This window comes from Malaclemys terrapin, chromosome 1 (genome assembly GCF_027887155.1).
Source record: "Malaclemys terrapin pileata isolate rMalTer1 chromosome 1, rMalTer1.hap1, whole genome shotgun sequence".
Lineage (NCBI taxonomy): Eukaryota > Metazoa > Chordata > Testudines > Emydidae > Malaclemys > Malaclemys terrapin.
Window position 1 is genome coordinate 120864672 of NC_071505.1, and position 26245 is coordinate 120890916.

The 26245-nt window shown below is 41.1% G+C and overlaps 1 long non-coding RNA gene across 1 annotated transcript in view; it reads right to left on the reverse strand.

The window, feature by feature from the left end:
* The window catches only part of LOC128841743 (uncharacterized), a 31246-nt gene that overhangs the window by 1277 nt on the left and 3724 nt on the right, over positions 1-26245 (reverse strand). The window contains exon 2 of the long non-coding RNA XR_008445912.1: positions 15345-15438. This is a non-coding gene — a long non-coding RNA (uncharacterized LOC128841743). The remainder of the gene's footprint in view (positions 1-15344; positions 15439-26245) is intronic.

The window sequence follows — 26245 nt, forward strand, 5'->3', positions numbered from 1 at the left end:
AGAACTTGGGGCAGCAGCTGCTGTCTCAACTTCCTGGTCCACTTAAAAAGACAATGCACTTAAGAACAGGTCAGCTTACTTAAAGGGGCAGTGTGCATCTCTCTCTCTCTGCCTCCCACGAGGTGCATGTCTGTCTGTCTCTGTCTGTTATGCTGTCTCCCCTCCCTCGTGTTCGTGCTGCCTTGTGTGAGAGGCTACATTAACAACAATGTGTTAACCCTTGAGGGCTCAGCCAAGTGCTAGTTCATCATTTAGCAGCAAGGCATTCCCTGGGAAATATCCCTCCCTCTTCCACCCTCTAACTTCACCACCTCAACCAAGCTTCACAATCTTCATAGCAGTGAACAGTATTAAATTGTTTGTTTAAAACGTATACTGTGTGTATATCTATATAATATATAGTTTTTTGTCTGAAAAAAATTTCCCTGGAACCTAATCCCCCCTATTTACATTAATTCTTATGGGGAAATTGGATTCGCTTAACATCGTTTCACTTAAAGTTGCATTTTTCAGGAACATAACTATAACGTTAAGCGAGGAGTTACTGTATTAGGATTTTAGTGATTTGTCATGGCTCGGGATCAATTACATTGCTAAATAACTGATGCATGGAATCTGTGTCCATATGTTACCAGAAAGATGCCTTGCAGACATTTCTTTGGGTTTTACAGAATCAGGCAGTCACAGAATAAAACAGAGGAATCATAATGACTAGCTCTCTTGTGTAGCAGTGTACAGCTTCAAACACTTCACTTCAACCACCCTAAATTAGTCCCTACAGCATGCTTAAAGCAGGAACGTCAGTAATTTACAGATAGGAAAACTGAGGAAAAGAGGTCAAGTGACTGTCTAAAGCCACAAATGCAGATCCAGGAGTGCAATTCAAATCCTGTGCTCAGACCAAATGCTCATATTAAGATTAACAAAAATGTTCTAAGTTAGGGAAAGATTTCAGTTTCAAAGTTCCAAGAGATTATTGAAAAGAACAATGAAAACTACTTTACATTCTACAAAAATACCTTGATATTCACAAGATGTGAATATTGTTCTCTTGTGTCCCTCTTACGCTATGTTGCTAAATACAAGATGATGTGCTTTAGAAGCAATTAGGGTTATCGTTAAAATATTGTGCAAGAGTAAATCAAGAAATTCTTGAATAAAGATGAATTCTTGTTACATATGTGGGAGGAAATTAGTCCTTCCATAGAAATGCCCACAGGAAAAGAGGAGTTACTCAAACGCTGAGTCAGATTCTGAAATCATGCTGTAATTGGCTGACTGCCTGAGTCCTACCACTAAACCACCCTGCAAGGTGTGGTGCAGCACAAGATCCTACTGAAAAGCACATCTAAAACTACTCAGGCCAGGGGAGTGCCTGTCCTCTACTTGGATCTATACCACCAAGCTGACGTGCCTCACCCAAGTTGTGGTTCCAGCCATGTCTTGTTCTCACAGATGGTTTTCCATGAACTTGGGGAAGTGAGGAGATAATGCTCGTTGGACTCTGCTCTCCTTCCCATACTTATCAGCTAGATTTGATATTTGACACAAGTATCATCCTGATTCACCAAGCAGAAAAGGGAAACTAGTCTCATTCATCAAAGCCTGATTAAATAAGTTTCCCCCATATCCCTTCTTTCACCCTATTTCCTCATTGCCTGGTCTGGCATCTCTGCAGGAGAAATCAGTACAGAGGTTCCCCACCCTCAGGAAAAGCTTAGCTTCTCTGAAGATACGATATCAACTGAGTTCCCATTCCTGGCCCTCAGCCCACTAGTGAGAGACAGGCTGGAGTTTCCTCAATTGCCCAAAGCAGCTGACTCACCAACTGACAGTGCCTCTTCTCAGTGCCCTCTAGAACACTCAGCCTCAGTTCCTTCCTAACCATGGTCAGCTAATGAACTTCCTGTCAGAAATGGCTCTAGTTAGGCCATTTCCAGCTCTCTGCCACACCTGTGGAATGGCGCTTTGATATGAATAGCGTTGCTTGTACCCATCATTTGCTGCTTTCCCATTTAGTATCCCCAGACCCCAGAATGGTTCTTTGCAGCAGCAATGCCTCCATCGGTGTTTTGTTTTGTTTTTTTTTGCTGTGTGGCTGAAGTCATATTTGATTTCTCAGCCCTTTTTTGAGGCAAGGAGGGTTTTTCAGCCAAGGCAGTTAACCTGTGTTGATGATTCTGGTGCACTGAGGATTACTGGCCTAATTTTCCTTTGACATTGATGTTCCTTCAGTATGCATCTATCGCCTCACTGCTTGGCCAACAGAGCTGCTTTGCTGGCACTTTGTGCATCCACAGCCTTCCTCATTAATGAAGTATCAATTTCCCCATTCCAATTATTAGCATCTGGGCCTTCTCCTGGAACAGAAATTGTTTTTGTATTCTCAGGTTCAACCTTATGAAGTTGCTGCCCATACCATTTCCTTATTGGTGTTGCATGGTCTGGGAAGACTGCCATCTTCTTTATACTTTGGCAACAGTCATTCATTCTGTGCACCCTGGGGATGCTATAATGATTCCCAATGGCTCATTTCAACTACTAGGGTAAAAATCTTATTAAGTGATGCCTTATGATGGGAGTATTTGTACTGGAAATCTCCCTCAAATCTTCTGGAAGCCAGGCATTCAATCAGTAACCTGAGAAGTATTTGTTCTTTGTATATTGTTAGATTGTAAGCTCCACAGTATAGGCAGAGCTGTCCCATAGGTAGGGCAAATCAGGGCAACCACCCCGGGCTCCATGCTTTCAAGGCCGCCATGCTTAGATAAAATCGGGACTGTCCTAATATTTAACCTTTTGTCCTATGTCCCAGCTGACGTATGATTGGGATGCCATTTGTCCCAATATTCAGGTGAGGAGGTGGGCAGGCAGGTGAGCAAGATGACAAGGCAAACGGGGAGGTGAGCGGCAGGTGGGTGGGTGGATGGTGAGGAGGAGTGCGGGGGTCAGGTGGATGGGGTAGCATGCTGGATGGATGGCGAGGAGATTAGCGGGGAAGCGAGCAGTGGGCGGATTGCAAGGAGGAGAGTGGCAGGCAGGCAGATGGCGAGGAGGAGAGTGGCAGTGGGGTGTATGCGGGAGATGCGCCGGGCAGATGACGAGGAGGAAAGCGGCAGCCGGGCAGACAGCGAGGAGACTAGCAGGGCGGCTGATTTATCCCAGGCCCCACACCCACCTAGGGATGGCCCTGAATACAGAAGTTGATTTTCTGCCTAAGTCTGGACAATACTTAGCACAACGATAGCCTAATTCTGATTGGAGCTACTGAGGCGTTACTCCAATATATTCGGTAAGTAGATCTAGCCACATTAATGTATTTATTAAATTTATTTTTGATTTGTGAATTGTAAATTCCCCAAAGGATGACATTTCAGAGGCAACATAGCTATTAATGAATTTGGGTTGAATTTGGCAAACAGTTTTGGCTGAAAAATATGAAAAAAAATTAGAAAAGTTGAAATGTTTTGATTCAACATTTTCAAAACAAAACATTTTGATTTTTCCTTTTGCAATGACTCTTGTTTCAAAAACTGTAAATATTTAAGCATTAAAAAACCCAAAAATCAAAACATTATGTTTTAGGTCAAATTAAACATTTTATTTGAACCAGAATGAATTTTTGTTCAAGGTTTTTCTTTCACTAAGAATACCAAAAAATTTCTGTTTCTGATTGACCTGAAATATTCCCCCTCCCCCTCCGAATTCAGTCACCAAACCAAAACAAATTTGTGCCCAGCTCTAACTGTAATATGAACATTGTTTAATGTTCAGAGAGCTTCCCCTTTCTTAGCTCCCTCCATGTCTTAGTCTTTTTATATGTCACCTTCTCAAATTATAGTTACCAGTATTGGGCATCCCATTCTCCTTGTGAATGTAGTGTCATTGCACATTGATTATGTGGCCATCCTACTATCTAAACTACCACTATGTGGCTTTACCAACTTGGCTGATCATGGCAGGGCCTCCAAACTCTTACTTGGATTTCTCGTAGATCTCATATCTTCTAAGGTATAAAATATTGCTTGTTACTACACTAGTACGTGTCTAACAACTGCATTAAACCCACAGAATGAACAGAAATGTAACGTCTAAGTTGATGGTATCTCTTTAAGGAAATCAACCAAACAAATATGTTTTACGTAATTCCCCAGTAGATTATAGTTACATCCATCTTGGATTGACTCACTGCCCTGCCTCCAGCTGACAGGAAATCTCCTTTTATTTAAAGGTGGGGGATACAGAGAACAGTTACAACCTGTTACTTTTACTTAGCTACACCCATCACAAAATGTAATTTAGTCCGCTTACTCCCCTCTGTGCTATTTTGCTGTTATTTTGTTAATAAATGTAATTCTGGAGTTACATATTGTACGCTCACTCATTCTTACTGCCTCACAAAAACCATTGCTAATTTAAAGGCCACAAAACAGCCCCCAACCTCAGGCAGCATGTGGCCCCAAATGTATTATAAGTTGCAGGAAACTCATAACAGATCCCATTTCATTTATCAATGTAAATTCCACAGCTAGTAACAGTTATGGATATAATGGTGTGTGAGGAAAATACTAGGCATTTGTTCAGAGGCCTGTTTAGTTTGCTGGAGTCTACTAAGGAGTTTAATTTTTCATACCCTTCATTAAAAGGGACCACAGGGAGGAGAAGGCATGAGTAAGCAGTGCCTTAAATATATTACAGATGTGTGGCGTTTGCTTTGGGAACCATAGTCAGAAATCATTTGGCCATAGCTGTCTGACTCTCACATTAGTTTCCAGTGTAGTATTCCTTACATGAAGCAATTCCTCTAAGTTACATGTAGATAAGATCACAAAGGGTGCACATATATGGCAGATATGAAGGATGCATGCTTATAAGAGCAGGCCTTTCAAGAATCAGTGGAAAATGCGTATTTTTTCAGAAGAACTGGGAAAACTAATGCTGACCTGGGGAATGTGTGTGTGTGTTTGTGTGTGTGTGTGTGTGTGTGTGTGTGTGTGTGTGAGAGAGAGAGAGAGAGAGAGAGAGAGAGAGAGAATAGAAATCAGGAAGACATAAACATGTACATTAACTCAGCAGTGAAGTTGTACTTGCAGTACTGTATGTGCACTTTAGTAGTAATTAGCCCAAAACATATGTTTGACCTCCCAGCTCATGTTCTTTATTTGCCTCCCATATAATAAGATATATTAACATATGTTTTGACTCCAAAGTCATATTGTAGAATCCTACTGTCACCTAAGAACCCCTCAATGCCAACTGGCAAGTGGGTTACAGGAATGTCCTGATTCTGGTATGTGCATTCTGGTTCACCAAAGAATATCATGTGACGTCTTAAATGAAAGCCAGGGCCATATTGGTCATTAATATCATTGTGAACTGTATGTACAGATATTATGTAAGGAGTTATGAGTGTATACAAAATATGTGGTAAGGTCTGTATCAAGGCTGGGTTGACAAACAGGTTTTCTGTCAGGGAAGAAATGTTTATGCACCTCTCTCCCTGTTGAGAAGCATTGTAAGCTAACACAACAGATACCCACATTTACATAGAAAGTCAACAGAGGTGTGAAGTCCACAGGAAAGAGCACACTGGAAAAAACAAGTGATGGGTGGTTATACTGACTCTGAACAGACAATGAACTTTAGGGAATATAAGCACAAGACAAAGAGAACATGCCCTTATCCTCCAATGAGGAAGTAAATGGGCAGTAGTGCGATTACACTCATGAAATGGAGATCACAACCAGCCTTGGTTGAAATGCTACAAATGACTTTGGGGTGAGGAGACCTTATTTAGACACAAGGTTATACAAGGAGCTGATCCTGAGTTGAATCATAGAAGCTGGTATGTACACTGTTCCCTTGGGGACAGCAGACTTGATATTTTTGTGAGTGTTCAATGGATAAAGGGCTGGACACTACAGGAAAATGCTTCAAAGGAGCTTAGGGACTGGGGTACACCTATTGTTAACCTGCAGGGCAAATAAGGGCTGGCATTGCCAAGAGGAGAGTGCTGGGGTGGTTCACAGGCTGGTGGTGCCAGGGACCTGACACCAGCTGAGCACAAGTCTCCCTCATGCTGGAGGCAGGGGAGTAACAAGATGACCGCAGTCCTGGGTACCCCAAGAACCCTCCCACCTACCCAGAGAAAAAGTCACTGTGGGTGAAATTCATCCCTGTGCAGAGGGGGAGCATAAGGCCTATACACTACTTAAGCCCTCAAAATAAGGCTTAAGAAGGACTTAACAAGTGTATAGGCCTTGTGCTGGCCCTCTGCACAGGGTGAATCCTACCCTGAGTGAACACTGTATTCAATCCAGGAAATCACTGCTGAGTCTTCTACAATGGAATTTTATGGACTATTGCTGTGCTGTCTTCAATCCAGCAATTAACTATGCCTTCAGGGGGAAATTAACCCAGGCAGGAAAATCCTGCGCACAATCCTCATCACTGAAGGTACTTATCATGTCACTGCAAAATGAGGTTATCGATGGAGTATCTACACAAAAGTGTTGCTGCACACACTGCTTTTCATGGAGGAGATTCTATGCTGATCATGAAGAGGTCAACAAGTTTGAAATAGTGATAGTGGCCTTATAGATTACTGAAGGGACTTTGGTCTTCCAACTCCTTCAGAATTTCCACACAAAACCCTGTCGTTCAAGCCATTGCTGATGTGCATGCGACTTTAACCCTACATCAGAGAACAATACATTAGCGCTGAAACCAGGTCGATAACTCATTACTTAAAGGAAAGGAGTGCTGTCTAGCTATTTTAAACCTGGTGTCCACCTGTATCACACACCTGGTGACTGAGATTGTACTCTTGACTCTGCCATCAACCTGTTATGTGACCCTGGGCAAGTCACTTAATCTCTCTGTGCCACACCTTCCCATCTGTCGAATGGAGATAACATTACTTATGAACCTCATAAGGGCATTGTAAGGTTTAACTAATGAGTATCTGCAATTCAATCTGCTTCAGAACCCCACTCACAAAACATCCAGAGACAAACTGTCTTGGGAAGAGACCCTCTTTTGGTAAAAGAGGCCAGGTTAGAGCCAGAACCAAGTAAACTTTCTTCATAAAGGATCCTCAGAAAATAGACTTTATACCAAAAAACAAATCACATACAAAACACATACATTTTAAAACCCTCTCACAGCTAGGAAGCAGAAAAGAATTTCTCTCTAAACAACAGATTCCTTATATTCCATTTGACTCTTTATATCTCCTCTTAGGAACTGGGTCCAGCTGTTCTTCTTTCCACTTAAGCACCTGCAGGAAGTACTCCTCTGAGTCTTAAGTTACACACCTCAGTAAGTCTTAGTAAGAGAAACTGAGATGGAGAAGCCTACCCCTTAGCATCTCCTTTTTGAGTACCAAAGGTCTGTAATACCCATCACAGAGAACCTTGAATGAATTGTATTATGTGCAAAGTGTTTATTACTTTACAGGCTGCATTTAATTAGCATAGATAAACAGAATGATAACCTTACAACAGATAAACTGATTTGTTTGTTTGTTTTGAAAGACTGACTAGCTATTTAGTCAAGAAATCCCTTAACAAAATACTTTACAAAAATAAATCAGCTTTATTCAAGATTTTCTGACTTAAATTTTTACTCAGTATTATGATCCTGGAAGAAATCTGAACTTACTACCTGAACTATGGTTAAATTTGTAACAGCATTAGCCTTTGGAAAAAATGGCATTTGCGACAGTCAAATAGAAATGGCAGAAAAAGATTATACTGTCTTCTGATTTAAGTGTGAAGAGTGACATAATCTTAGTGAAAAGAAAAAAAGAGAGAAGTCAGGGAAAGGTCAGAAAAACAGAGGCTTAGAGGTTATTTGCTATCACTGTTTGAATGAAGAAAAAGAGGGACTATAAGCAATTTAGTGTGTGTTTATTGCTTTCCACCTGGATACATTGTTTGTCTTATAATAAATGTCTTGACTTGCTGCCCAACCATCCAAACCTAGCTTTCAGCTGTGATTGTTCAGGAAGGAAAGATTAATATGTCCTGTATTGATTCAAGTAACAGAGGGCAAATCCTGGTTGTCTAGCATGCCTACATTTCCCACTGAAGTCAGGGGACATTTTGGGTGCATAAAATCACATGATGTTTTTGCACTGGAGCCCCAAAATTGCTACCAGCTCATGTTCCAGCCTCTTATCTGAACCCAAAGTGTTTAGAAAAACAGCAATAGTTTTACACTACTATTTTTTTTTTTTTGCCATTTTCTAATTGGCTCTACTCATATCTAACCTGCTGTGCACCACCATCACAAACCCCACCAAGACATTACTACTTTCTAAGGTTCTTCTTTCCCTTGAATATCTGTGTTATCTGATGTGGAAAATAAAATCACAATGTAAAAAAAGAGATATGGGAGGCAGGAAATCAAATTTCAAGGAAAATCATTTACACAGGAGATTACCAGGTAAATGTATGCCCTTTAAAAAACAAAGAAATTGGTTCTTTCCAAAGCTATTCCCACTTCCTCTATTTCTGTCTCCCCTAATAAGAAATTAAAATCCATCATGTTCAAGACATTGAAATAGTCATCATTTTGCTTACTGGAGTGTTGTATTTCCGGCTATAATATATGAGGGGGGAAAAAACTTTTGCACTGTTTTTATGTTTTCTTGGAAAAGCAAACTGTGAACCAGTTCTTCAGAGGGTGTGAAGCACCATAGCTCACTTGGAGCTCTGACCGCTCATGCCTGCTGAGAATGTGGCCGTGGACCTTAAAAAAATATATTATCCTCCAAGCATCAAAACATCTAGGCTTTCATATAAGAGCAGGATGCTGGTCTTCTGCTAAATAAAATAATATATTAATAGTATGTCTAAATAGCCTTTCTGGTTTTATTTTCAGAGGGATTGGTGATGTGGTTTACCTTCAGTATTGGTAAGTGGCAGATCATTTCAGGCATGAGTTACCTCCTGCCTACACTCTTTAATTCCTTATTCTAGGGAATTCTTGGATAGACTGGAAATTGTTTTGGGGCAGGGGACAGTTATTATGTTATATGTGTGTACAGCACTTACACAGTGGGACCCTGATCAGAGCTTTTAGGTGCTACCACAGTAACTATAATAAATAATAGGTAGTAATCCCCTTCCACTTGAGTTATGCATCTCAGAGCCCCAGTGCTAAAATAATCCTTCCCCCTGTGCAGCCACAAGAGGGGAAATTGAATAGGTCATAGCCTGTCCATCATATCCAGTGCCATGGCACCACGTGTGTACTCATTTGTCTGTATAGTCCCATCTGTGAGGAGCAAGATCATGAAAAGCTGTCATATGCAGGTTCCCTCTGAAGACTTGGCATGATGCTTAGCCCTTTTTTCAATCAGTTTTTTATATCTATCTTCCTTTACAACCTTTATGATAGCCAAGGACAGATCCAAATGTAGAGCAACTATGTCTTTGAAGTTATCCATATTTATGCTGTATGAGATGAGATTCTGCTTAAGGATGTCTTTGAAACCTCCCCTTTAGCCAGGATGCTGGAACAATTTTTATAGTTGGGGTGCTGCTGATGGAAACAATGTATTTGGTGTTTGGTATTACTACTTTAAGCCAGGGGGTGCAGCAAGACCCCTAGTTCGAGCACCACTGCCTCTAGTGCCTTTGGCACTACAAAACTTTCTTCAGCAGTCTATCATCACCCATTCTCATAACACAACTTACAGTGAGCTTTGATGATCATTGCCTTGATGCTGGTTGTCTTTGCTCTTTCAAGGATGTTAACATTTGAGCTTGTGTCACTAGTGGCTCTTCAGAACAGAGTGAAGACAATGCATGGGAAATTTTTCAAGTTGCTTAACGTGTCTGCTGCAAACTGTCTATATTTCACACCAATATAAATGGGCTGCTATCACTGTGACATTGAACAGCATCAATTTTGTTGACCGTTTGATGACATACTAGTTGAGTATCTTAGGAACAAATCTTCTGCAGGCCTGGCTTGCCTTTTGAATTCTATTTGATATTTCTTGAACCAGGGAGCTGTCATCTGAGATGGCACTACCAAGGTATGTAAAGCAATTGAGGAGGCTCTTTAGTTCTATACCACTGAGGTAATGTTTGTCTCAGTGGTAAAGGTTGATGCAGCTGATTAGAAAAGGACTTCAGTTTTTTCCCGGCTGATGGTGAGTCCAAACTGTTTAGTTGCCCCTGAGAACCTGTAGGTCACTGTGGTGCTCCATCGTTATCTAAATCTATATTGAGCCACTGGTAGAAACTTCTGATACTGTTTCAACAAGCCAATTGAGGAAAACATGGGTGAGGATTTTAAAGTATTTGCCTGGTTGACTGTCAGTCAGCTAGTGCAAAGCACTCTCCCCTGTATTGGGATACTGGAGGAGGCACCCAGCATGCTCATTGTGTCCACTAACATCATTCCCAAGAGTCTGTGGCACCTGGGCAGGGAGCAGTCTGTGGGAAGAGATTAGTCTTTGGCAGCATCAGACATTCTGTAACTGCTCCTGAGGAGAAGTACCTCTTGGGAATGGAGCACAGCTCTTATGGCTGCTGGTCTTAGTTTGTGTCAAACTTTAAAGTTATTGAGAAGGGGTTTTTGTTTCAGGTTATCAAGAGGTTCGGTGCTGTCTAGGGGCTAAAGCATATAACATGGGTGTCAGGAATCTTGGCTTCCATTCCCAGTCCTGTCACTCATTTGCTGTGTGACTTTAAGCAAATCCTTGAGGCCAATATTGCCAGAAGCAGGAGGCATCCAAAATCTGTGGCTGCTCTTAAAAACTGGGCTATCAATCTCTATGTGTGTGTTCACTCACCTGAAAAACTGACACAACACTGACCTACCTCATAAGAATGTAAAGATTTCATTTACATTTATATTTTAAAAGATCTTCAAGGCCTTCTAGTGAAAGTGTTATTTTAATGCTGTTTCCTTATTGCTGAATACCCAGTCAATTATATATTACTAATAAATATTGCTTATATATAATGCCAACAGGTATTTAGGGCCCAGATGCTCAAATGCATTTAGGCACCTAACTCCTATTTAAATCAATAGGAGTTAGGCACCTAATGTTATGAACTGGGATGTAGGTGATCTGGCCTAGTAGTCAGATCTAGTGGGCGGAGCAGACATCCAGTTTGGGGAACGAAGCCAATGCTCCGCCCCAGAGTCAACTGCCAGTTACCAGAGTCAGGGGTAAAGCCCGTGTCAGAACCAGGAATCAAAGCTGAGGTCAGATACCAACTGCCAGAGTCAGGGTCAGAGTTGGAGCCAGGACTGATGACTGGAGGTGAGGTGTAAGGGCAGGAACTGGAGGAAAGACAAGGATCACACAGGCAGCAGGAGCTAGGTGGGAACAGGATCAAAGACAGGGGCAAGGCAGGAGCAGAGCAGGAATCAGGAACAGGGCTGGGTGCAGGAGGCAGGCACAAGCAGGGTCCAATGCAGCCACAACAGGAAATCACATTGTTGCTCAGACAAACTTCTTGTTTCCCTTCTGACTTAAATACTGTAGTTGGACCAATCGGTGGAAATAGAAGATCCGCCAATCAGAGTTCCCATGAGTGGTGCTCCAGCTGAGGTTATAGTCCTAGTAGCTTCTCAGTCCACCAAGTTCCAGCAGACATTGGGTGGAGGCCAGGCCTGGGTTCAAGACCTGGGACATCACACATATGAAGATCTGGGCCCAGGTGCTTTATAGAAATTTATGGAGACAAGCCCCAAAGAGCTTAACATCTAAGGCCTTGGTCTTGTGATGAGATGTATGTATTGGGGCTGTGACTTAATCGCAGTTAACTCATGCAATTAACTCAAAAATTAATTGTGATTAAAAACATTTATCATGATTAATCACAGTTTTAATCGCACTGTTAAACAATAGAATACCAATTGAAATTTATTAAATATTTTGGATGTTTTTCTACATTTTCATATATATTGTAGTCTGTGATGTAATTGAAATCAAAGTGTATATTATTTTTATTACAAATATTTGCACTGTAAAAATCATAAACAAAAGAAATAGTATTTTTCAATTCACCTCATACAAGTACTATAGTGCAATATCTTTATTATGAAAGTTCAACTTACAAATGTAGATTTTTTTGTTACATAACTGCACTCAAAAACAAAACAATGTAAAACTTTAGAGCTGACAAGTCCACTCAGTCCTACTTCTTGTTCAGCCAATCGCTAAGACAAACAAGTTTGTTTACATTTACAGGAGATACTGTTGCCATCTTCCTATTTACAATATCACCAGAAAGTGAGAAGAGGCATTTGCATGACACTTTTGTAGCCGGCATTGCAAGGTATTTATGTGCCTGATATGCTAAATATTTGTTTGCCCCTTCATGCTTCAGCCACCATTCTGGAGAACATGCTTCCATGCTGATGATGCTTGTTAAAAAAATAATGTGTTAATTAAATTTGTGACTGAACTCCTTGGGGGAGAATTGTATGTCCCCTGCTGTTATACCCAAATTATGCCATATATTTCATGTTATAGCAGTCTCGCATGATGACCCAACACATGTTGCTCATTTTAAGAATACACTGCTACCTCGATATAACACGACCCGATATAACACAAATTTGGATATAACACGGTAAAGCAGTGCTCCAGGGGGGGAGGGGGGCGGGGCTGTGCACTCCAGTGGATCAAAGCAAGTTCAATATAACGCAGTTTCACCTACAACGCGGTAAGATTTTTTGGCTCCCAAGGACAGCGTTATATCGAGGTAGAGGTACACTTTCACTGCAGATTTGACAAAACGCAAAGAAGGTAGCAATGTGAGATTTCTAAAGATAGCTACAGCACTCGACTCAAGGTTTAAGAATCTGAAGTGCCTTTCAAAATCTGAGAGGGACGAGGTGTGGAGCATGCTTTCAGAACTCTTAAAAGAGCAACACTCTAATGCAGAAACTACAGAACCCGAACCACCAAAAAAGAAAATCAGCCTTCTGCTGGTGGCATCTGACTCAGATAATGAAAATGAACGAGTTGGTCTGCACTGCTTTGGATTGTTATTGAGTGGAACCTGTCATCAGCATGGACGCATGCCCCCTGCCCTGGAATGGTGGTTGAAGCATGAAGGGACATATGAATCTTTAGCGCATCTGACACATAAATATCTTGCAATGCAGGCTACAACAGTGTCATGTGAATGCCCGTTCTCACTTTCAGATGACCTTGTAAACAAGCAGGAGCGCCGCCAGCTTTTTTGCCGCCCTAGGCGGCGGAAGGTCCCGCTCCCGAAATGCCGCCCCCAACAGAGGCAGCAGAAGGTCCCGTCCCCGAAATGCCGCCCCCGACAGAGGCGGCGGAAGGTCCCGTCCCCGAAATGCCGTCGCCGACCCCCAAATGTTAGTGCCATAGGCGACCGCCTAGGTCGCCTAATGGGTTATGCCGGCCCTGTAAACAAGTAGTGGGCAGCATTATCTCCTGTAAATGTAAACAAACTTGTTTGTCTGAGCGATTGGCCGAACAAGAAGTAGGACTGAGTGGACTTTTAGGCTCTAAAATTTTATACTGTTTTATTTTTGAATGCAGTTTTTTGTACATAATTGTACATTTGTAAGTTCAACTTAAGTACTTGTATTAGGTGAACTGAAAAATACTATTTGTTTTGTTTTTTACAGGGCAAATACTTGTAATCAAAAATAAATATAAAGTGAGCACTGTACACTGTGTATTCTGTGTTGTAACTTAAATCAATATATTTGAAAATATAGAAATCATCCAAAAATATTTAAATAAATGGTATTCTATTATTGTTTAACAGTGCGATTAATCGCGATTAATTTTTTTTAATCGCTTAGCAGCCCTAGTATATATGTGAACAAGCGTAGGGCTTTGCTTAGTAGGATTGGGGCTTAAAGAGATACCATGTAAATGAAGGGCTGGGATTGAGAAAAGCAATATAAGTGATACTTTCAGTTGGACACATCCAGTTTATAAATACAAAGGTTAACTTGCTCACAAACCCGCTTTGTTAGTTTCTTTGGTCATCTTGTTCTTATCTGCTTGAAATGAACAACAACAAAAAGCCCCTAAAAACAAACACACATTTTGCATGATAGGCAGTGGGGGAAAAGAGCTTTTCACAGCTCTGATTTTCAATAACTTAAAAGGCATCTAGCAACCCAATTATCCTAAAATAGTCATCCAATTTGTTTCTCTGTGGGAAAGCTTGGCATGCTTAGGTCATAAGGACCAAGAAATTAGCTCTTTGTTGAATGTCCTCTCATATTTCCCAACTGACAGAGTGCAAAAGCCAGGAACAAACCTGAGAAAAAGACATTTAAAAACAACAGGGAAACTGGTTTCAAAAGAGGAATTAACCTGCTGAATCCATGTTAAATGCAGTTCTTTGCAAAGCCACCAATTTATGCCTTTGGCAGATTTGCTCAGCAAGAACTAACATATTTGCAAAATATTCTTGAATATGTGGGCCTGGTGAAGTTTTATATTAATTCCTAAACTTTTCATAAAATTCATGATTACTTTTCCAATGCAAAATTCTTAATTTTGAAATATTAGCAATAACATCTTGTTCCATTCTTTTTTATTTTATATCATACGATTTTTAAAAAATACACAAAATCAAAGAGTGCCTATCTTGTGCCCTATCGTCCTGATTCAGGAAACCATCCCTACCCAGGCTGTGTTAGAAACAGTTTTATCAGAAATCATGTTTAAACCAAGTTTTAATATGGTTCCTTAACAAGGCCACAAGACTTTATTGGATCAAACAGGACACTTTAAACTCCATTGTTTTACACCATTTGCCATCTTTGTTTAAGACTCACTTGTTCTCAGTTTCCAAAAAGGGGAATTTTATCTTGTGCACCTGAGTATTTCAGTTTCAGAGTAACAGCCGTGTTAGTCTGTATCCGCAAAAAGAAGAACAGGAGTACTTGTGGTGCCACAAGTACTCCTGTTCTTCTTTTTGAGTATTTCAGTGTTATTTACATGTTGTTTTGATTCGAGGTTTGCCTTAGGACCTGGTCCTGCTCCTAAATGAAGACCATAGGGTATTCTGCTTTCAGTTGCACCATGAAGACTACTCTGTTCAGAGTTATACCTGGGGAAGTCAATGGTGGGTGTTTTTTTTTTTATTTATACCTGTGTAATGGAGAACAGAACATGGTCTTATGACTCCGATGAATGTGGAGGCAAGCCCTTAGTGACTGAGGGTAACATTTTCAGAAAACACCTATGTGATTTAGGAGCCTAAGGCCCCTTATTTAAAAGTGACTGAGGTATTTAGACAACAACTTCAACAGGAGAGACTGAGGAAGCCCCACATCAGAATATCTCATGGCCCAGCGGTTAGGGCACTCACCTGAGAGGTGGCAGATCCCTGTTCAAATTCCTTCTTCCTCTCAGGTGCAGGGAAGATTTGAAGCAGCAATCTCCCACATCCACTGGGCGAAACCCTATGGGGAAATACAGCATAGGTGCCTAAAGCCAAGAGAGGGTTTGCAACTTAGAGTCCCAAGCAGAGGGAAGTGCCTCTTTCCAGCCTGGACTTAAGCTCTGAACTCCCTAAGAGTGGAAGAGCTTGGGACACACCCCTCACCTTGGCATCTCCCAGTAGCTAGTTTAGGCAGCTACCTAGCCCGCTGATTTTTGTGAATCCCATCCTGAGGACACCTCTCTCTTCCCCTTCATTGTATAGGGAGCCTAGGCACCTAACTCCAGCTTTGTGAATCCCAGTGATTTTCTAGGTGCCTAGCAGTTAGCTGTGATGCTCAGTGTCCCCACATGTACATTTCTTTGTGAAAAAATCAAAAGCACAGGTAGAATAATGAGATGTACTCTAAATGGTGGTGGTTAGTGAGCTGAATGGGGGGGGGGGCATTCTTATCTTTTTAAAGTCTGTTGGTATTTAAAAAAAGGAAAGGTAAGTGTTCAAAGAGAGATGGGATACTCTACCTGGGTGTCATGTCCAGCCTTTTTCTTCTCATATTGTTAAATAGGAGGAATGGGTCCTCACGAGCCAGCTAGATGAGAGGGGGATTCTATAATGGAAAAAGGGGTCTCACTATGGAAAAGATTGAGAACCATTGGTCTAGCAGACCAAATAGTCTCTGAAGCCTCTTCATATAATATAGAGGAACTTTTTGTCTTGATTGCCTAGGCCTGGGCAGATAAGGGCACTAATTGCCCGGCATCAAGCTACCACACTGCTACACTAAACCTCTTGTTTATTTCAAGTGAAATTTTCCAATATGACAAGTTGCAAAGTTATTTCTTGTCTTTTAGTGCCAGTTCAATTCAGCTATTTCTGTGCCAGCTATTTGGCTGTTTCTAGTTCTTGGAATCCCCTCCCACCTGCCCTTCATCTTGATCTGAAAGAAAAGACTGATTTCATGTAGCTCCATCTTAAGATGATTTCTGAGTCGTAAAGTACCTTAGAGTATTGTCATTCTTTAACCTGTCTGACTCCTCCAGAGCAAATTGATTGTGAAGTTAATGCAGGGATGTTGATTGCTCTTACTTGACAACCGTACATACTTTATCAGAGCTACAATATGTCACTTTCCCTCCTTTAAATTGCTTTAAAATTATACTGACACAGCGTTCAGCAAAAATGTACTGCAGAATACATAAAATCTACAGGCAGATTATTCCCTTGTTAAACAAACTACAGTTAGATTTCCAAAGAGTACCCAGGATTGTGAACCCCCTCGCACCTCCTAAAGTTATGAGATTTTAAAAATAAATTTTGGGGCTCCTTTTATTTGCCTTCTGTTTTTGAACCTCTATGGTTAACATTTTCTCACTTTGCTCTACAACCACGAGGGCTAGAAACTTGCTTTTTTAATGAAAGCTGAGATTCCCATGTAGTCATCTGATTACAGGAGCTGGGACTTCAAGAAAAATGCCAAATCTTGCAAAATTTGAATAAAATTAGGATTTGCCAATACTGGGTACCTTACTGTTGTTGATGTTGTGTTTTAAGCAAGCCTATGAAAACTTTAAAAGGTTATTGATAGGTATTTCCTCAGTTCTAATTAGTCAATGGCCAGGGAGTAGGAAATAAAACCTTTACTAGTAATACTCCACACTTCTGTAGAACCTTCCATCCACAGATCTCAACGTGCTTTTCAGATATAATTGAATTTAGTGTCACAACAGCTTTCTGACATATCTTTATCGCCATTCTACAGATGGGTAAACTGAGGCACAGAACCATGATGTGACTTGTCCAAGGTCACACAGGGATAGAACCAAGATCTCCTGACTCCCTTTCCTGTGATTTCTCCAGAAGACTATGTGCTGGGTTCATGACTGTCTTGCTTGACAGAACTGAAAGTCACTAAGATAAAAAAAAAAAGAGGATACTCTTTGACAAATTTATTTTTGAACACTTCTTTAGAGTCTCTGGGCAAAATTTAACCCCAGTATTGTTCCAGGAAGTCCAAGGGAGTTGCACAAAGGCTTAATTTGGCCTTCTCTATTTGTCTTTTAATAGTAACTAGCAAAAGCTAGATGCTATTTACACTCCTATAATAAGAAAACTAATATATTCTTCTCACTTCGTTCATTCTGCCAAACTCTCACACCTAACCACTCCCTTTCAATCCTTCTCTTTCACCTGACTTCTCCTCTTTCAAATCCCAATTTAAAACTCACTTGCATAAGGCCTATCAGTGCTTTTCACCACCTGTGGAAGAGCTATTATTCCCCTACTTAAAAATACACTTCTGTACCCCATACTACTAGCTCTTTGGGGCAGGGGCTGTGTCTTTATGTGTTTGTACAGCACCTACCACAACGGGGCCCTAATCCTTGACTGGGGCTCTTCAGTGCTACAGTTAATACAAATAATTAACAATAATAATATGGGATGGCTCTATCTCTTAATCATCTAGGGCCAGAGCCTCAGGTGGTACAAATCGATTCACACCAGCTAAATATTTGTTTCAGAGCGATTTGTGTCTGCTCTGTTTTTGGTCTGGGCCCAGTCCTAAATACCGCAAAGTCTCTGAATGAATTTGATACCCCCTAAAGCTAATGGCAGTTGAGGGCATTTAGTAACTTGTAGTGCCAATCTTTTAGACTGTAGTAAATTCCTTGGGGAATAGACTGTATTTTCCTCTACATTTGCTGCAACACGTGGCTGATGATCAATAGTAAACAACAAAGCTAGAGTTAGAAAATGTGGAGGAGCAACAATAAAGAATTATTGCTCTCCAGGCTCCAAACTAAATACTAATTAGAGAGAATAATAAAACTAAGACGAAAGAGCTTGAAGAATGCACTTAAGAATTGTAATTTAATGCTAGCATATTTCCCTAGTGTTTTAGACAGTGTCTACAATTTAAAATAACCCTCAAAATGTTCCTGTTAAAACTGAGCAAATCATCTGCAGCAAATAAACTACTCAAAAATGTTAGCCTGTTTTAATGCTTGTTGGATATCTGCAAGCAGGTAGGACTTGCTCAGATTTATTCATTACAGCCCCAGTTCTCCAAGGTACTTAAGAGCATGTATAACTTTGATCACATAAGTAATGCCTATGGCCCCAATCCTCAGAGGTATTTAGGGCTCCTAACTTCCATTGATTTCAATATAAATTAGGAGCCTAAATACCTCTGAGGACCTGGGCCGATGTGCTTACATATATGCACAGGGTTAAATTTAACTTGTTGAATCAAGGCCTATTTGAATTTACTCAAGACATTTTTTGCTGGTATTTTTACTCTGTGGATTGATCATGAACAGTTTACAGTAAATATTTGATACTCAACATCTGTGTTGATTACTTGTAATCGGTCACATAAGTCACATGGTGTTTCTGTTCTCTGATTGAATGAAGCTAACTTATAATCAGGACAAGAGTTTGAAGAAGCCACTGGGGCTTCGAACTTCTCAGCAAGAGACATTGTGAAGAGCAGAAGTATCAGGAGAGTCAAAGATTAGCTCAAGGAGAGCAGGAGATTAGGAAATTTTAGACAATTGTATACCCTTCATTTCTGGCCTACAATGTCATTATTCTCAGAAAAAGTAGGCTAATATAAAATAAATTGGCTGGGTGAAGACTTTCCATTAAATTTCCTCCTCCTCATATTTGTACCGTGTGTGTGTGTGTGTGTAATGTACATGGCTCTAGTTTCAAAGGTACATTCCTACATTCCTGCCCTACTGTGTCAAGCTGCGTCCCATTCCATAAAAAATATACTGAGCTAGATCTTCAAGTGTGCCAGAGCTCCCCTTAATGCATTTGAGAAAGGAGAAGCATAGGTGGTTTAGGATAGTAGGAGAAAAGTTTGGTCCCTGGCACAAGTTAGAGAATCCCCAGGACTGATGAGTCAAGGTTTCAGGAGAGCAGCACACTCTGCCTCATCTCCTTCTGTCCCCTCCCATCTCTGGAATGTCCTTGCCATGTCTGTTACACTAGTGAGACCAGGACTTGTGGTGTACAAAAATCTATACCAGTGTTATGCCATGTAATAGGCCAGTGGAATCCCCAGCTGCTATACATATTAGGGCAACTCTCTCTGTCCTTTTTGTGCTGCCAGCATGGCCAAAAAGGATGGAGCTGGGGTTGAGGATATGGAGCACCAATTCTAGCATGAATACATCAGCAGACAAGTTTAAGTTCACTTCCCTGGCATTCATGCTGTTGAAATACATCCTCTGAACTTTTCATCGAAAGTGATCCAAAAGGGGCATAAACATGGGCGAAGCAAATTCACACAAGAATATTTCAATTTAAATAAATGTTATTCAGATTAGAGCAAAAACTTCATGCTTTGTTTTCTGTGGTATTCACCTAGCGCTAATTCCAATGGTATTTGAAAGAAGTGCCCTTTCTTATATGTTCTATATCCACAGAGATCAATTCTAGGAGTTTTCTTACATATAATCCATGATACTGTTGCCACTCATCAGACGTATTATTTAATATTATTCATATTATATAAGTATTATTTCATATTAGTATGAAAGAACTAGAGACCCTGGAATGCAATATATAAATGAAGATAAATTCGAAATAGTCAGAATAGAAACTTCTTCCAATCTTTTTCTAGGGAGAGTGAAGGGGAGATCATTTGGTGAGTTAATTACTGATGAACCCTTAACATTTTCCAAAGAATGTGATTTTACTGAATAATAAGCAGCAGTTCATGGAATTACAGAGAATATAATGCTATAAAAATGTTTTGTAGATTTCATAGATTCAGCTCAGGAAAATGAAGGAGTCTTACTTTAACATTTTTTTCTTTTAAAAATATGTCCCTGCTAGTTCATGTTTTGTGATAATTTTTGTCAGATAATTGGCAGCCATTTTTTCCACTCTGTTTCACATAAATGTTAACAGCTAATGTAGGCCCCACTCCTACAAACACTTAATCATCCCAATTCATAGGAAAGACTGTAAGTATAGTAAAAGACCACCCGGGCTTACCCAGGAGATCTTCAGTGACCTGAAACTCAAAAAAGAGTCGTACAAAAAGTGGAAACTAAGTCAAACTACAAAGGATGATTTTTAAAAAACAACACAAGCATGTAGGAACAAAATTAGAGAGGAACAAAAATGAGATTAAACTAGCTAGGGACATAAAGGGTAACAAAATATTTTATAAATACATTAGAAGCAAGAGGAAAAGCAAAGACAAGGTAGGCCCATTACTTAATGAGGAGGGAAAGACAATAGCAGAAAATGCAGCAACGGCCAAAGTTTTAAATATCTTTTTCATTTCAGTTTTCACCAAAAAGGTTAGCAGTGATTGGACAACTAACATAATGAATATCAGTGTAAATGGGGTAAGATCTGAGGCTAAAATAGCAAAAAGAACAAGTTAAGAACAACTTTGACAAGTTAGATGTCTTCGTTACTCTACTCCAGTTACTCTAAGTTATGCTACTCCAGCTATGTGAATAAGGTAGCTGGAGTGGACGTAGCCTTCATCGACTTACCACAGTGTCTTCACCGCTCTGCATTGATGGGAGACACTCTCCGATCAACTTACCTTCCTCTTATCAGAGAGCTGGAGTACCGGGGTCGACTGGAGAGCACTCTGCTGTCGATTTAGCGGGTCTTCACTAGACCCGCTAAATCAGTGGTCTCCAACCTTTTTATGCCCAAGATCACTTTTTGAATTTAAGGGCAACCCAGGATCTACCCTGACCCTTCCCTGAGGCTCTGCCCCTTTCCCGAAGCCCCACCCCATTCATTCCATCCTCCCCCGCCCTCTGTCACTTGCTCTCCCACACCCTCACTCACTTTCACTGGGCTGGGGCAGGGGATTGAGGTTTGGGAGGGGGTGCGGGCTCCGGGCTGAGCCTGGGGCACGGGGTTGGGGTGCAGGTGGGGCTGCAGTCTGTGGGCTCTGGGAGGGAGTTTGGGTGCAGGAGGGGGCTCCAGGCTGGAGCAGAGTGTTGGAGTGCAGGAGGGAGTATGGGGTGCTAGCTCCAAGAGGGGGGATCAGGGCTGGTGCTGGGGGTACAGGCTGCAGGAGGGGGTATGGGGTTCAGGAGGGGGTACGGGGTGCCGGCTGTAGGAGGGAGCTCAGGCAGGAGCTTCGGGTGCAGGAAGGGGTATGGGGGGCTGGCTCCGGGAAGCTGCAGGTTGGGTGGTGGAAGAGAAATGCTGGTCCAGCATAGCTGGACCTGCTGTACTCATGCTACTCCTGGTCTTAATGCTGCAGAGCCATTCAGAACCTGCCTATTGAAGGGGGTGGCACTTACCTCAGCCATCCCCACGCCGCTCCCGGAAAGGGCCAACACACACCTGCAGTCTCTGGAGGGTGACACGTGGCTCTGCGCACTGCCCCTCTCTGCAGGCACCACCCCTGCAGCTCTAGGGTGACCAGACAGCAAGTGTGAAAAATCAGGACGGGGGTGGGGGGTAATAGGCACTTACAGAAGAAAATGCCCCAAATATTGGTCACCCTATGAACCTCCCATTGGCCACAGTTCCCCATTTCCGGCCAATGGGAGATGTGGGGGTGGTGCTTGCAGGCAGGAGCAGCGTGTGGAGATCCCTGCCCCCCTCCCCCCCCCGGGACTGCGGGGGTGTGCTGGCCACTTCCAGGAGTGGCGTGGGGTCGGGGCAGGCAGGGAGCCTGCCTTAGTGGCAGCCCTGCTACACCGCCGGAGATCACGATCAATTGGGAGAGTCTCCAGGATTGACCAGTCGATCATGATCAACTGGTTGGTGACCGCTGCGCTAAATCGACTCCTGCTGCTTCGATTGCAGCAGTGTCAATCTCCCTGATAGTGAAGACAAGCTCCAAGACTGCAGGGCCAGATGCAATACATCCTAGAATACTTAGGGAACTGGCAGAAGAAATCTCTGAGAGATTAACTTTGAGAACTCATGGGTAGGACAGGAGAGATCCCAGAGGACTGAAAAAGGGCAAATATACACCTCTACCTCGATATAATGCTGTCCTCGGGAGCCAAAAAATCTTACCGCATTATAGGTGAAACCGCGTTATATCGAACTTGCTTTGATCCCCCGGAGCGTGCAGCCCTGCCCCCCCTGGAGAGCTGCTTTACCACGTTAGATCTGAATTCATGTTATATCAGGTCGTGTTATATCGGGATAGAGGTGTAGTACTTATCTGTTAAAAGGGGAATAAGGACAACCCAGGGAATTACAAACCGGTCAGTTTACCTTCAACAGCCTGAAAGACAATAGAGCAAATAATCAAACAATCAATTTGTGAGCACCTACAAGACAATAAGGTGATAAGTAACAGTCAACATGGATTTTTCAAGAACAAATCATGTCAAACCAACCTAATATCCTTCTTTGACAGGGTAACAAGCCGTGTGGATGGGGGGTGGGGAGGGAGAAGCAGTAGATGTCATTTATCTTGACTCTAGTAAGGATTTTGATACTGTCTCACATACCTTCCGATAAGCAAACTAGGGAAATATAGCCTAGATGAAATTACTATAAGGTGAGCGCACAATTGGTTGGAGAACCATACTCAGAGAGTATGGTTCACAGTCAAGCTGGAAGGGCATTCCAATTGGGGTCCCACAGGGATCTGTCCTGGGTCTGATTCTATTCAATATCGTCGTAAATGATTTGAATAATGTCAGAAAGGGTACACTTGTAAAGTTTGTGGACAATACCAAGCTGGGCAGGGTTGCAAGCACTTTGGAGGACAGGGTTAGAATTCAATATGGTCTTGACAAACTGGAGAAATGGTCTGAAATAAAAAGGATGAAATTCAATAAGGACAAATGCAAAGTATTACACTTTGGAAAGAATAATCAATTCACACATACAAAATGGGAAATGATTGCCTAGAAAGGAGTACTGCAGAAAACGATCTGGGGGATATAGTGGATCACAAAGTAAATATGAGTCAACAACGTAATACTGTTCCATCCCAGAATGATATTAGCTTTTTTTGTATTAGCAGGAGTGTTGTAAGCAAGACATGTGAAGTAATTCTTTGACTTCACTCAGAATTGATAAGGCCTCAACTGGAGTCCTATGACCAGTCCTGATTACCACACTTTGGGAAAGACGTGAACAAATTGGAGAAAGTCCAGAGAAGAGCAACAAAAATGATTAAAGGTCTAAAAACCATGACCTATGAGGAAAGATTGGAAAAACTGGGTTAATTTAGTCTGGAGAAGAGAAGACTTGGGGTGGGGGGACATGATAATAGTCTTCAAGTATGTAGAAGGTACTTTTACTGATGAGGAGTGTGATAAATTGTTCTCCATATCCACTGAGGACAGGAAAGAAGAAATGAGCTTAAATTGCAGCAAGGGAGATTTAGGTTAGACATCAGGAAAAACTTCCTAACTGTTAATGTAGTTAAGTATTGGAATAAATTACCAAGGAAGGTTGTGGAATCTCTGTCACTGGAGGTTTTTTAAGAACAGGTTAGACAAACACCTGTCAGAGATGGTCTAGATAATACTTAGTCCTTTCTCAGTGCAGGGGACTGGATTAGATGACCTATTAAGGTCACTTCCAGTCCTACATTTCTATGATTCTATGTGTGTAACTTTATGTATATGAAGAGTCCTGTTAACTGCTAACTTCAAGTCCCATTGCATATATACATGCTTAACTGTTAGCAGGATTGAGAGACTTCTACCACAATAAGTAGTCTCATAAACAAGCATACATTGTCTGTACAATTTTTTCTTATTTTGTAATTTACTTATCCTAACAAAAATTGTCCATATCTTCTCAAGAGTGTAATTTGATTAAGCTATATATTTTTGTAAATTTTTAAGTTGTGGTTGTTGGTAATTTGCTCATATGGATATATTTAGTGTCTCTGATTTTCCTTTTCTTTTCATTGAATATACATCCCCATTAAAAGGAAAAAAATCTTATTCATTTGAAAGAGCTAAATGTTCCCTCGCTTTCCTCAATGAAACTCACCTTTTGTTCTTAGATATTAGCAAGAAACTGTCTTTCACCAATCACTCTCCTTTTACCATCCAATAAAAAGAACTGAGTAAACATTTTTCCTCCAATAAATATCTTGAAGTAAGTATGACCATTATTCAGCAAAGCACTTAAGCATGTGATTAGCTTCTATGCATGTTCTTCTGTTCCATAGACTTAAATCAGACTTAAGTACATGCGGAAAAGCAGCACATGTATATAAGTGCTTTGCTGAATCAGTGGGCTGGTCCACACTGACCCCCCACTTCGAACTAAGATACTATATAATAACTATGTTATTCACTTAGCTGAAGTCGAACTATCTTAGTTCGAACTTACCACGGGTCCACACGCGGCAGGCAGGCTCCCCCGTCGACTCCGCGTATTCCTCTCGTGGAGCAGGAGTACCGGCATTGACGGCAAGCACTTCCGGGATTGATCCGGGATCGATTTATCGCATCTAGACAAGACGCGATAAATCGATCCCAGAAGATCAATTGCTTACCGCCGGACCCGGAGGTAAGTATAGACGTACCCAGTGTCTGCCCTCTTCCAATCCAAAAATACAGAGGGAAGATGGACTGAAGCCAAATTCAACAGATTAATCTGAATTGCATGTAATGTATTGAGCCATTATGTTTCCAACAAAGTAGATCCCTTGTCCTTTGCCACTGTAGCTGAAAAAATAACTTCATTGCTTGTTATGCCACAGAATGTTGGTGGATACTTTTACGTATTTCTTAGCCCAACAGGTCTGTCGCATCTTATGCGAATTTAACATGCGCGATTTCAGCTTTACGCGGTCGGCAAAAACAAAAAGAGAGAAAAATAACAATTTTAATACTGTACTTGTAGTGCGGGCGATTCCCATTCAACTCAATGTAATTTTGACTAAACGCGGTTTTTGCTTTATGTGCTAACCGCGGAACGGAACCCCCGCGTAAGATGAGACTCGACTGTATTCTTGATAGTCTGTTTTAAACCCAATTTTTCTCTTTTCTTTCCCAGCTATCTTTGTCACCTCCAGTTCACCAACTAAGCATATCAAATCACAGATGGTTACTCAGTGCCAATAAGAAGGTTCCATTTTTTCCTCTTCCCATCACCACATCTTCCAAAAGATTTCCCTTTTTACTCTGAAAAATAATTGCTGAAAAATATTTTAGATGCCTCTACTGGACATGTTGGCTTATCAGGCCATGCACACATGATTCTGAAAATTCCATGCATGCCACCTTGATTTAGCAGGAATTTGTGCTACTTTCCTCCCCTTTACAATTAAATTGGGGGAGGGAAGTGGGGGAAGAGTGTGTTTATAGTCAAAACAGTTACATTGTCTTTCTACTAGCAAACAAGCCTCTTAAAATAAGCAGATGAAACAAAAGTCAATATTGATGAACATTGTATACATTATTACATATATCCTGAATATATCAAAAATATTTTGAAATTTCTCTAGTATGGCCATTAGTTACTTAAATGTAACAGGGTTTGTTTTTTTTTTAAAGTAAATGTCTACCAAAAGAGGTGGAATTATAAGTCCAAGAAGGGTATTATTTAACTCGGAGAAAAAAGACAGAAAACTAGTTTTGGATATGAAATCTAATTGTGTAAAATGTTCCAGGCTCCAGTTCTGTTGACCTTTTGAAGTGGTAAACAATAGAAGTGTAATGACTCATCATGTGTCTGTTTTTAGTAAGTAATAAAATTTTTAAACAAGGATTTTCTTCATCTAACAACAACTGGTTTCCCAAAACTTCTTTCCTTTTCATATATGAAACCCTGGATTCTGAGAAATAGTCTTGTATCTTCAGCCAGCCAGTATTTCAACTCCTGTTCTGCTTGCATGTTTTAGGAAGGAA